This window comes from Rattus norvegicus, chromosome 3, assembly GCF_036323735.1.
Source record: "Rattus norvegicus strain BN/NHsdMcwi chromosome 3, GRCr8, whole genome shotgun sequence".
NCBI lineage: Eukaryota > Metazoa > Chordata > Mammalia > Rodentia > Muridae > Rattus > Rattus norvegicus.
Genome location: NC_086021.1, coordinates 165,758,294 through 165,770,669, shown reverse-complemented (window position 1 = coordinate 165,770,669; position 12,376 = coordinate 165,758,294). Strand labels below are relative to the sequence as shown.

The window sequence follows — 12,376 nt, the reverse complement described above, 5'->3', positions numbered from 1 at the left end:
TTTTTAATCAGGTAATCTTTCTCTGTGGTCCTTTTGCAATTCAGAGGCCTCCCGTCTTTTCCTCAGTTTTGTCAGGAGCAGAAGACTCAGCTGACTGTTTTAGCCTGTGGAGTCCAGAGAGGGAAACCCCTAAGGGTGATGCTGATGCTGGCGTGATGCTGATTTTGGAAATGGTCTCAGGAAGCTCAGGTTGGTTTCCAGTTTCCTATGTAGCTGATGACCTTGACCTGCCTCCACCTCAGCAGTGCCAAGGAAGGGGCTTCGGAACTAGTCAGAGAGCGAGAGGGGGCTCAGGACCAGGACAGCTCACATCCAAGTACTCCCCGGGCTCCTCAGGAGCCACACTTAAGTGTCTTGGCATTAACACCCACCATTTTGGTGGCTTCTGAGTTTGAGTGTTCAAAAGGTTTCTAGAGAACTTTCTTGTTGTATTGAGTTAGAGTCTAGGTGCTCCCGATGTGTTTTAGACAGACTGTGGCATGATGGGATGAAACCAGAGTCAAAGGGGTTGACAGCATCCTTAGTGCACGAGGGAGCTAGGACGTGTCCCGACTGCAGACAGCTCTACTATCTGCTTGTCAGAGTCTCAGAAAATAACAGGGTACACCTGGGAAAGCATGGTTCTTCACTGGTTTTAAATTTAATTTTATTTTATTGAGACAAAGGTATCACTACGTAGCCCCTAGCTGGCCCAGAACTCGGGAGCAATCCTCCTGTCTCTGTCTCCCTAGGCATTAGAGCTGGAGCTCCCCATTCTGCTTACTTCTGCATGAGTTGGGTGTAAATCACTTAGGTGCATGGCTACCTCCTGTCCAGTCTCTCTTCCCATTGCTCAGCAAAAGATGATTTCCTGTCCACCTTTGCCAGTGTTTAGTATTGTCTCTTGCTTTAAGTTTTGACAATGTGGTAATATAAAGTGGCTTGCTTTTTTTTTTTTTTTGGGGGGGGGGTTCTTTTTTTCGGAGCTGGGGACCGAACCCAGGGCCTTGCGCTTCCTAGGCAAGCGCTCTACCACTGAGCTAAATCCCCAACCCCAGTGGCTTGCTTTTTATCCCCGACCCCCAACCTCCAACCCCTGTACACCAGTCAGTTTGAACATATGTTAACATATGGAGTTTGTGACCCATCACACAAGAAAACAAAAACAAAAACCAAAGATTTAACTTATAACTGGATTGCTTGGTCTTTTCCCTCATTTCCTCCCAGTTTAAAATGTCTGCCTTCCTCTCCTCCCTACATTTTTAAAATAAAGGGTCTTACTTAGTCCAGGCTGGCTTCTGTTGGATGAGAAAAACATGTCCTGAAGACACGCAACACCCATCTACTCACCCCAGACAGGGAACCCACAACAGTCCAGTGCGATGTCACCAGAGTCCAACTTGGTGACCCAATGAGTTTACTGGGTTCCTTACAAGAGTATGTGTGAGGGGCCACAGGAGCAGAAATGACTCACAGACAGCTCAGTAAAGCTGGGAACCTGGAGCAGCCTGACAGCCGCAGGCAGCTCAACAGGGTGGAGAGTGTCCTTCCAGGTGGCTCAGGATGGTCTGAACCTCTTCTGGGCAGCTCACTTGGTTTCTCTTTGTTTCAGGTATCTGTTGACGGCTTGGCGAGTCCGAGAGCCTGCTTATCTTCCTTATAGGGACTCTCAGACAAGGATAACTGAACTTTCACAGACCCGCCGGGTATGTAAATAAAGACACAAAGACATTTGCATATTTTAAAAGCTGAGGCCTTTGGGATACCTCTCATCTCCTCTGACCTAACCAATTCTGCCTCCATCCTGCCACGTGGCCAGATCTACCTCTCTGCTTGTGTTCACATCCATCTACCTCTGTGTTTGCTGGCTGAATCCTCTACTTCTGATTTCTCTCCCATCATCCCTTTCTCTTTATCAGAGAAGTCCCACCTTCCACTTACTGCTTAGCTATTGGCCCTCTGCTGTTTATTTATTTATTTATTTTTTTTGGTTCTTTTTTTCGGAGCTGGGGACCGAACCCAGGGCCTTGCGCTTCCTAGGCAAGCGCTCTACCACTGAGCTAAATCCCCAACCCCCCCTCTGCTGTTTATTAAAGCCAATCAGAGAATGCCTTAGGCAGGTGAGGAAGGATAGAGATGCACTTTTGCACAGTATACCTCAGTGACTTTTTCTCTAACATCAAAACCTATATACATTAAGAACAAATAGGAAAGCTATCAGGTAAGAATGATGCAGTTTTCAGTCCATTTGTATGTGTCAACCTTGGAGGAAATACTCCATTTTATTTCTGTCTTGGTTAGTCTAAAGCTCTTTCTAACACTATCCACTAGCCAAGCGCTCACATCCTATGACTCTTTTTTTTTTTTAAGGTTTATTTATTTTATTTGTATGAGTACACTGTCACTGTCTTCAGACACAACAGAAGAGGGCATCAGATCCCATTATAGATGATTGCAAGTCACCATGTGGTTGCTGGGAATTGAACTCAGGACCTCTGGAAGAGCAGTCAGTGCTCTTAACCGCTGAGCCATCTCTCCAGCCCACATCCTATGACTCTTATAGCTTGCATTTTTAATCATTCATAAGGAAGACTGTAAGATTCATAACTATCTAGCCTTCAACCCCAACAGAGACCTGAGAAGGATAAATGTTACCCGAGAAAACAGGACGTGCAGAGCAAGCAGCTTCTAAAACTGAAGAAATGGCAGGAACGGTTGGCTCCCTGGACAGTCACCCAAGGTTCCTCTATATTGTTGAGGCATTCATCTTCAGATGCTAAGTCAAGAAGATCTGATGTTTATCTGTGAAACAGGAACTTTGAAGGACTAACCTACCTTGTCTCACCAAAGTTGGTCAACTTCCCAGTGTCCTGCTTGTCCACAGTTTGAACAGCATGTTGTCAGCAATTGAGGTCAGAGGTATTTGTTAGTTTGTCTGTTTTCTCAGTGACCATCTTTGTCACCGTGGAAGCAAACTCCAGGTGAAGGCTCTGTGGTACCCATCATCTTCTTTAGAGTACTGTGGGTACTGCCAGGAGCATATATGTTTCTATCAGAAAATTCTTTGATTATTAAAATATCTTAAATGCCATATTCTGCAGATCTCTGTTTTGAAGACCATCTGTCTATCTAAAGTATATCTTAATACACAAACATTGTTTCTAGCTATTTACTTTATATAGGAGACAAAATAAAGCTTGTTTCTGTAATTAACTAGTACCTAACATGACTACAAGTAAGATTATTTATAGATGACCCACTCCTATTATTCCCTAGTTATCCTAAACAGTTTACAATAGCAGCTTTCAAAAGCACTAGAAGGGCTGGAGATGGCTCAGTGGTTAAGAGCACTGACTGCTCTTCCTAAAGGTCCTGAGTTCAAATCCAAGCAACCACATGGTGGCTCACAACCATCTGTAATGAGATTTGAGATATGTACAATACCTTAAATAAGAGTTGAGAAATATATCCAGTATGTTTTGGCAAACATTACCTTAAATTTTCAACATACAGAAATCCATACCAGTGTTAAATATTTGATACTTCTTTTTTTTTTTTTTTTCGGAGCTGGGGACCGAACCCAGGGCCTTGTGCTTGCTAGGCAAGCGCTCTACCACTGAGCTAAATCCCCAACCCCAAATATTTGATACTTAATGTTGCTTTCAAGCCCAAAAGCAAATACAATAATCTACTTTTCTTTTCCCTATATCCGTATATCCCCCTCCTTATTTCTTTTTGTCCCCTTTTCCCTCTTTTCCCTTAACAGTAGATAAGAGAGAAAGAAGGATGGAGGGGAAAGAGAGATCCCTGAGTCTAACCTCTTTCTTTTGCTTCCTTCCTGACCATTAGTAACTTGTAACCAACCCCCTAAATACAACAAACATCCATAACCCAACCAAGGACTGAAACCACTCACCCCTCCTCTCAGGAATGGGGCGTCACTTTCTTATGATTTCTTCCTACTTTCTGGGTGCAATGGCATCCTTTGGAGGATCCTAAGAAAATTGGGATATTGGCCAAGTCCTGGGAGAGCAGACTGCTTCACTTGTCCAGGAGCTATGGGATAGGAAAATGCAGGGCTTAACTGCAGTCCTGGCTGGATCAGTCTGTGAGGCTGGACCCTCTGAGCTAGCTGCTTTGAATCTGTCCTGACACAGCAGCTAAGGCACTCTGTGAGGCTGAATCACCTGGGCTACTTGCTTTATCTTCTTCATTGGTGTCTGGTCTTTTCGCTCTGAAAACACAAACTTTTTTTTTAATTTATTTAATACTTAATAATTATTCTTTGGTTTCCGGGCAAACATCCCCTCCCCCCTCCCCTTCCTTATGGGTGTTCCCCTCCCAACCCTCCCCCCATTGCCGCCCTCCCCCCAACAGTCTAGTTCACTGGGGGTTCAGTCTTAGCAGGACCCAGGGCTTCCCCTTCCACTGGTGCTCTTACTAGGATATTCATTGCTACCTATGAGGTCAGAGTCCAGGGTCAGTCCATGTATAGTCTTTAGGTAGTGGCTTAGTCCCTGGAAGCTCTGAAAACACAAACTTTTAAAGTTAACATATGTTTAAGCATTAACATATTGAATGTGTGTTGAATATGAACGTATTGAATGTGTGTTGCAATAAATCAGGTAAACATGATTCTTGTCTATGTGTTTGAGCAGGTGAAAGGTATCAAACTTTATAAGTCCGTTTGTACTGCATAATAAAACGATAATATAAATCTCCTTCCATGCCGTATGAAAGGATGGCATGTAATAGTAAGCCCTGAGGACTAGGGAGCCAACAAGATTCATTGGCTTCTGTAGAGACGTTTGTGTCTCCACCAGTCTCTGTTCCCATGTAACAAGGCTAGCAATTCTATCAGCTGTTATGTTGTTGTTCTGGGTCTCTTCTCCCATGTTTACAGTCAGGATTTCCAGGAGGTCTTCCCTTAACTTAGAAGGAATGCATAGCTTTTCACTTCCTGTTGAAACAAAAACAAATCCTCTCCCCCAAAGCGATGCATTTCCTGGCTTCCATTCTGAAGCTAACATATTATTACAATATATGGGCCAACTTAATTCCACAGTCCTTTCTGAAATCCAGTGTTTTTCAGCGACTGTGCTACCTGTCTCTTTGACATTTAAAAAATTTGAGGTCGGTGAGGCATTATTTAATCTATCTCTGGGAAATCCCATACCCCTCTTCTGCTTTATGAGCATTCCCTTTAAAATACAGTGAGATCTTCTGGACTCTTCTATATGTTGAGCCTCCAGATGCTCTTGGACCAGTTGTTCTAGTGGCTGTAACTTTTTAAAATTTAAGGGCCATTGCTCTACCTAAACAGGTTTATCAGTTAAACATATAAATGGTAGGGCAGTTGGTACTCTGTCTGCAGAGGGCCTCCTCATAGATTTGGATTGCCAACCTGTGCTGTGTCCTCCTTACGGACAGTCTGTTACTGTCTTTGATAACATTTTTTCAATACCTGTTTTGTAGCTTCTCTCTGAAGTTGGGGGAATGCTGATCTGTGCTTCCCACTATTGCAGAAAGATCTCATTCCCATTTGTTCATGGCTGTATCTGCCACAGATGGCTTTAATCTGACCTAATGGTCGTATGCATTTCATACACTGTGAACTTCATCTTACCTGTGCCAATCCCTAGAAGCTGTGTAGATACCTTTTGAAGTGGCCAAGCTGACTTCCTGGTATCTTATGAAATTACTGTTACATCAGCTCCTGGATCCACTACGCCTTCCACCTCAATTCCATCTTCTTGTAATTTTAACTTTGTTCTCTTATCATTTATAGTAGCTTGCCAGAATATCTGTTATATTCAGAATCTCTTCTTCTATCAATAGGTGCTGCTCTTTCTCTGGTAAATGTTTAAGTTTTGAGCAGCGCCGTTTGTCCTGTCAGGTTTTAATTTTTTTATGATTTATTTATTCATTTATTCTATATGAGTACACTGTCGCTGTCTTCACACACATCAGAAGACAGCATTGCATCCCCTTACAAATGGTTGTGAGCCACCATGTGGTTGCTGGGAATTGAACTCAGGACCTGTGGAAGAGCAGTCAGTGCTGTTAACCACTGAGCCATCTCTCCAGCCCAGGTTTTAATTTTTCTACTCACATTCCAGAACAGTTTTTCCTCCTCTGACAGGAAACACATAACTTGTGCTGTTTTTTGGCAGGCCCTAAGTGAGGCTCATTAGTCTGTTGTCTGACAGTAAGTGATTGTCTCAAATATCCCTGGATGAACTACATCCATAAGCCCTGTGTCCACTCCTTCCACATGGGGAACTTTCTCCCTGGATTATCATTAGGGAGGAATTTGTCCCCAGAACTGTATATCTGCAGTCCTTGAGAAAATGGACTGATCTTTCACTGCCACAGCCATGGACATTTTGATTTTTCAAATCTGTTGACATTTTTTTGTCCAACTACAACTGAATTGTGAGCATTAGATTCAATGTCTGCTGTTGTTTTAATCTATTTGCAAGTAGTTACAGATCTGGTCCTTAAAGGTCTCATTGCCATTCTGCATTCAGCATTAGCATTCTCAAAAGCTAAAGATTCAGTTAAAAATCCCCTAGCATTTGGATCTGACATTTTTCTACTTAGAGCTGAAGTTAATCTTTGTAAAAAAAAAAAAGTCTGTGAAAGATTCATTTGAACCCTGGGTTATCTTTGTAAATGATACATGTCAAGGTTCATGCTTGACTGAGGTGGGGTGCAGCATTGGATGAAGGCCAAAAGCTGATGACTTCTGGCTATTTAATTCTCTCTTGCAATTCTGAGGCCAAAAGCTAATGGCTTCTGGCAGTTAACTCTCTCTTACTGTTGTGAGGGCCAAAGCTGATGGCTTCTGGCAATGACTCTCTTCTGCTCTCCTGAGGCCAAATGCTGATGGCTTCTGGCAATAGGGGAAAAAAAAAGTTAAAATCAAACATAATTGAGGTATAGAATTGTAAATTCTTTAAGTTAGGATAGATGATCAAGTACTTTACATAAATTGACAAATAAGATGGGCTGGATGTTATAAGTGTATATCTACCTTATAATTTGCATAATTGTTATAATTATGTTCAATTCATATCCGAAAGCCTTTTTTAATTGGGCGAAAGGGGGGATATGTAGTGGGTTTAGTCTAAGGCTGTTTGTATTCTAATGTGAATTTGGGTCTTCAAAATTGTTTGCATGAGAGAGTCTGCACCTAAGATACTGAGGGACTCTGACCCCAGTTAATTCTGATTGGTAAATTAAGACATCAACAGCCAGTAGCAGGGGAGAAGAGACATGGAGTGGTGGTGGATAGGATTCCTGGGCTTGGGACCTGGAGGAGGAGGAAGGAGGGAGATCCATGATGCCTGGGGAGTGTGGAGGGAGGAAGGATGCCATGCATGAGAAGAGTGCAGGACAGAGGGCATGGCTGCTGTGTCAAGGAGCTGGGAGAGCACAGCTCAGATTGTGGCCCAGTTGGGCAGCCCTCTGGGTGCAGAGCAGCCAAGATGGGACATAGAATTAATAAGTACTAACTCGGGATTAGCCAGGTGGAGGTTAGCTGGTGGCTGAGCTATTGTGCTGCTTAAGGTATATTAAGATATAAAAGCTGGGGCTGGAGAGATGGCTCAGTGGTTAAGAGCACTGACTGCTCTTCCAGAGGTCCTGAGTTCAAACTCCAGTAACTACATGGTGGCTCACAACCATCTGTAATGAGATCTGATGCCCTCTTCTGGTGTGTTTGAAGACAGCTACAGTGTACCTATATATAATAAATAAATCTTCAAAGAAAAAGATATAAAAGCTGTGTGCGTATCTTTCATTCAGAAACACAAACCATTGAGGTGGGCAGCGAGCCTGCCGCCAGGCTTTAGTTATTAAAAATCAATTCAATGTTCTTCCATGGTGTTTTTTTCCTGTTTTAACACAGAAAATATTTTTTAATTCCTCTAACTCTCTTTTTCAAACTAACCATTTTTTTCCTCTTCAGCACCTAAGCACATTTCAAAATGTTTCTATTTGCTCAAACTTAATACATCACTGGTTCCAGGAAGATGGTCTTTCCATGCTGCTATCTACGAGTTTCTCAGTCTGGTCCTGGCTTTCTCTGTCTGACAACTGTTCTCTGCCACATGGGCCTGTAAGGCTCAGAGTTTGATGCAAACACAGGAGGTTTATTTCTCGGCACGTTGGGGTCGACCTTCAATCAGCCCCTTGTGGGGAGTGACTGGAAGGCGACCTCAAGTGGATATGACAAGCAGTTTTTATACTTTTTAGGAGTACAGGTTACATCAGCAAGGTTACAGTTTAAACTTATTGGCTAAGCATATTGACCTTTGAATCTATTGGCTGGCAAGCATATGACATGCATTCGTACTCTATCTGGGACCTATCAGGTGACTCGAACTCTATCAGGTGACTATCAGTCAGTATATTCTGCAGTTTTTCAAGAATGTCCCTGCGCCTCCCAGAACTGTGGATGGAGACTGGAACTTGGCCTAGCCTTGACCTGGGCCAAATATGGTGGGAAGCTGGTACTTTGCCTAATCTTGATCTGTGCGGTGGGTGTAAAGCTGGCGAAAGCCCTTAGGTTCCTTCACATGAACCCCATAACCTACCGGGCCAAGCCTCTTTTTTTTTTGGTTCTTTTTTTCGGAGCTGGGGACCGAACCCAGGGCCTTGCGCTTCCTAGGTAAGCACTCTACCACTGAGCTAAATCCCCAGCCCCCGGGCCAAGCCTCTTAATAGCTCATACACTTCAGTAAGAACGAGGGTCCCTCAGGCCAAGCCTTGAAGGGACTGTGAACCCAGCTATGACCCACTGGTTTGAGTTAATTAGTATGTTGATATTAACTAATAGTTATATATTAATTGTTATTGTTAATTAATAGGTTATATGTTTTAATTATGTTTAAGGGTTTATAATAAGTGTATAAGTTTAAGCTCAAAGCTGTGTCAGGACAGGAAAGGGTTAATAAATAGTAATAAGTAGTCAGGACATTGTCTGAGAGTGCTGTGACCACAAGGTCACGGCTTGAATTGTAGCTTGCTTGGTTACCAGCAGTGGAGAATTTATCTTTAGGAAGGGAGACAGAGGGGTGGTTGGGTTGAAAGGAGAGGGCCATTTTAGAGCCATGCAGTTAGGAGGCAATGGAGCTGTTGGAGTGGTGCATCTAGGACAAGTTTTAGGCTCCATGGTGGCAGAAGGAGTGAGGTTTGCAGTAGCCATACATGGTACTAAGGGAAGAAACAGTCACTGTAACCCAGGAATGGGCCTAAGGAAGCTGTAGTTCCTTGAGGGATGGTAGTGACCGTGGTTAAGGAATGTTGGAGAGTCTGGCTTGTTCTGTACTGGGGCATTGGGACCTTTCCGCAAGGCCATGCTAGACCGCATGATGTATAATAAGAACAAATATGAAACTGTTATAAAAACTGTTAGGTAGGAGTTATATTCATGATATCCATCCATTCATATTTGGCCACTTTGTCTAAAGCACTCTACTATCTGTCCTGCTTTGGAGAGTTCAGAGTTATGTATATAAGTCATTTTTTGTCATAACTTGTAGTATTACTAACCTAAAATATTTTTTAGACCCAAAAACATCTTCGTAAGTCCAGAACAAATTAAGCCTAATTGCTAGACTATAACTATCTAGTCTCAGATCACATTAGAGACTTGAGAAGGAATAAATATTAACTGCAGGAAGTGCAGCAAGAAACTTCCAAAACTATAGAAATGACAGAGGAGCTGTTTGCCTGGACAGTTCCCCATTGGAACATCCAACTTCAGCCTTCTGGCCCAGTATGTCTGACAGACTTTTGTGAAGCAGGAATTATGAAGGGCTAGCCTACCTTGTCCATGCAAAGCTTGGCAGTTGACTTTCTAGTGTTCATGTTTGTCCCCTTTGGACAGCATTCTGTCTGTAGTTGAAGCTAGGGCAGTTTTTGCCCAGGGGTAACTTGCCCCATTTGAAGAAAACTCCACAAGGAGATTTTCTGATGTTCATCATCTTTTTTGAAGTAGAAATGGGGTTGCTGCCAGGAGCAGACCTGTCTCACTGTCCAAAAAAAAGGCTTAAGTTGATAAAACATTTTAAAACGCTGTATTCTGTTAAGTTTCTGAGGTTTTTGAAGGCTATTTATCCATAGCATATCTGAGTAATAGGCAAATTTTGTTTATTTTTAGCTATTTACTATCTGTTCAACCTAGAAAGCATATTTTCTGATAAACTAGTTCAATATCTAAGATGACCATGAGTTTGGTTGTCTGATTATTAACTTGCATTTTTTTAAATTATTCTAAACAGGTTGAATAGCAGCATTAAAAGGGACTAGAGCTTCATATTACATCATTAAGAATCATCTAGTGCGGGCTGGAGAGATGGCTCAGCGGTTAAGAGCACCCGACTGCTCTTCCAGAGGTCATGAGTTCAATTCCCAGCAACCACATGGTGGCTCACAACCATCTGTAAAGAGATCTGGTGCCCTCTTCTGGTGTATCTGAAGACAGCTACAGTGTACTTATATATAATAAATGAATAAATCTAAAAAAAAAAAAATCATCTAGTGCTGGAGAGATGGCTCAGTGGTCAAGAGCATTGGCTGCTCTTCCAGAGACCCTGAGTTCAAATCCCAACACCATATGGTGGCTCACAACCATCTGTAATGAGATTAGATGCCCCCTTCTGGTGTATCTGCAGACAGCTACAGTGTGCTTATATATAATAAATAAATAAATAAATAAATTTTAAAAGGCATCTAGACATAATACCTCAAGTAAGAGTTGAAATTATGGGGCTGGAGAGATGGCTCAGCGGTTAAGAGCACTGACCGTTCTTCCAGAGGTCCTGAGTTCAAATCCCAGCAACCACATGGTGGCTCACAACCATCTGCAATGAGATCCGATGCCTTCTTCTGGTGTCATGAAGACAGCTACAGTGTACTCACATATATAAAATAAATCAATTAATAAATAATTCTTTAAAAAAAAAGAAAAAAGAGTTGAAATTATGTATATATAATATGTTGTAACAAAAATAAACTTAAATTTGTATCCCTATACAAAGGTTTATAAGTTGTAACAAAATGTAATCTTAATATGTATCAACATGCAAAGATTTGTATCAATATGAGATTATTGGCTATTAAATGTTCTTTGGTTTAAGAGCAGATTCAATAATCTACCCACTTTTCCTATTATTCCTATAAGATTCCTATATTTTCTTTCTTTCTTTCTCTCTTTCTGTCTTTCTTTCTTTCTTTCTCTTTTTTAGATTTCTATATTTTCAACCCCTCTTCTCCTACATAAGAAAGAAAGAAGGATAAAACGAAAGGAGAGAAATCCCTGAGTATACCCTCCTATACCTTGCCCCCCCCCATTAAGACCATTTGATAACTTGTATCTAACCCCTTTATAACAACAAGCATCCATCACCCCATAGAATGACTAAAACCTACCCACCCTACCTTAAGGGAATGGGGGTTGCTCTCTTAAAATTGCTTCCTGCTGATTTGGGTTGAAGTTTTTCTTTTTTGGGGGTGGGCAAGAAGATTGGGGAAATAGTCTTAAGTTAGTCTCCGTGGTATGCTCTTACTGTGTGTCATTTTTATTATTCCTGATTGTCACAGCCAAGTAAGCTAGCTGTTTTGAAGTTGCTGTGGAAGCCAGTTTTTTGAGGAAACAGCATTGAGGTAGTTTGAGGCTAGGATCAGGCAGGGTGCTGGAACAAAATGCCCCAGCATCTCAGCATTCCCTGAAGGTGGATCTTTTAGGGCTGTTTATCACCTTGAGGGTTTGAAGTAAATTATTAGCTCTTGAGTAGTCAAACCAGTTGTAGTCCATAGCCAGTTAATATTTCCCAGTAATTTTTGAAAATTATTAAGAGTTCTTAATTAGTTTCTCCTGATTTGTACCTTTTGTGGTCGAATTTCCTGCAGATTTATCTTATATCTTAGGTAATTAATAGAGTCTCCTCTTTGTAGGTTTTTAGGAGGAACTTGTAATTCCCAATAATTTTTCTTCATTAAACACTCTTTCTAAGGTATCTCCATTGTAATCAGCCAGCAAAATGCCATCCATCTAATCATAAATTATGGATTGAGGAAATTGCTTATGAATTATTTCCAATGGTGGTTGTACAAAATATTAGCGTGAGGTAGGTCTGTTTCTCATTTCCTGTGGTAAGACTTCCATCGGTACCTTTTGATTGTCATTGAGTGGTTAAATGTGGGCATTGTGAAAGCAAATCTTTATCTTGTCTTTGTAAACGAATTGTGAAAAAGCAATCTTCTGTTTTTTTGTTTTTTTTTTTGTTTTTTTTTTTTGTTTTTTTTTTTTTTGTTTTTTTGGAGCTGGGGACCGAACCCAGGGCCTTGTGCTTGCTAGGCAAGCGCTCTACCACTGAGCTAAATCCCC

At 41.7% G+C, this 12,376-nt stretch overlaps 1 long non-coding RNA gene across 2 annotated transcripts; it reads left to right on the top strand.

Annotated features, from left to right (window-relative positions):
- LOC102551821 (uncharacterized) lies at positions 1-11,029 on the top strand. Of its 2 annotated transcripts, none has more exons than XR_591803.3 (3): positions 1-189; positions 1,592-1,685; positions 10,269-11,029. It is a non-coding gene; the product is annotated as an uncharacterized LOC102551821 (long non-coding RNA). The 2 variants fall into 2 exon arrangements; XR_352763.5 differs by lacking the exon at positions 10,269-11,029 and adding an exon at positions 2,611-6,010.
- Positions 11,030-12,376: the final 1,347 nt, after the last annotated feature.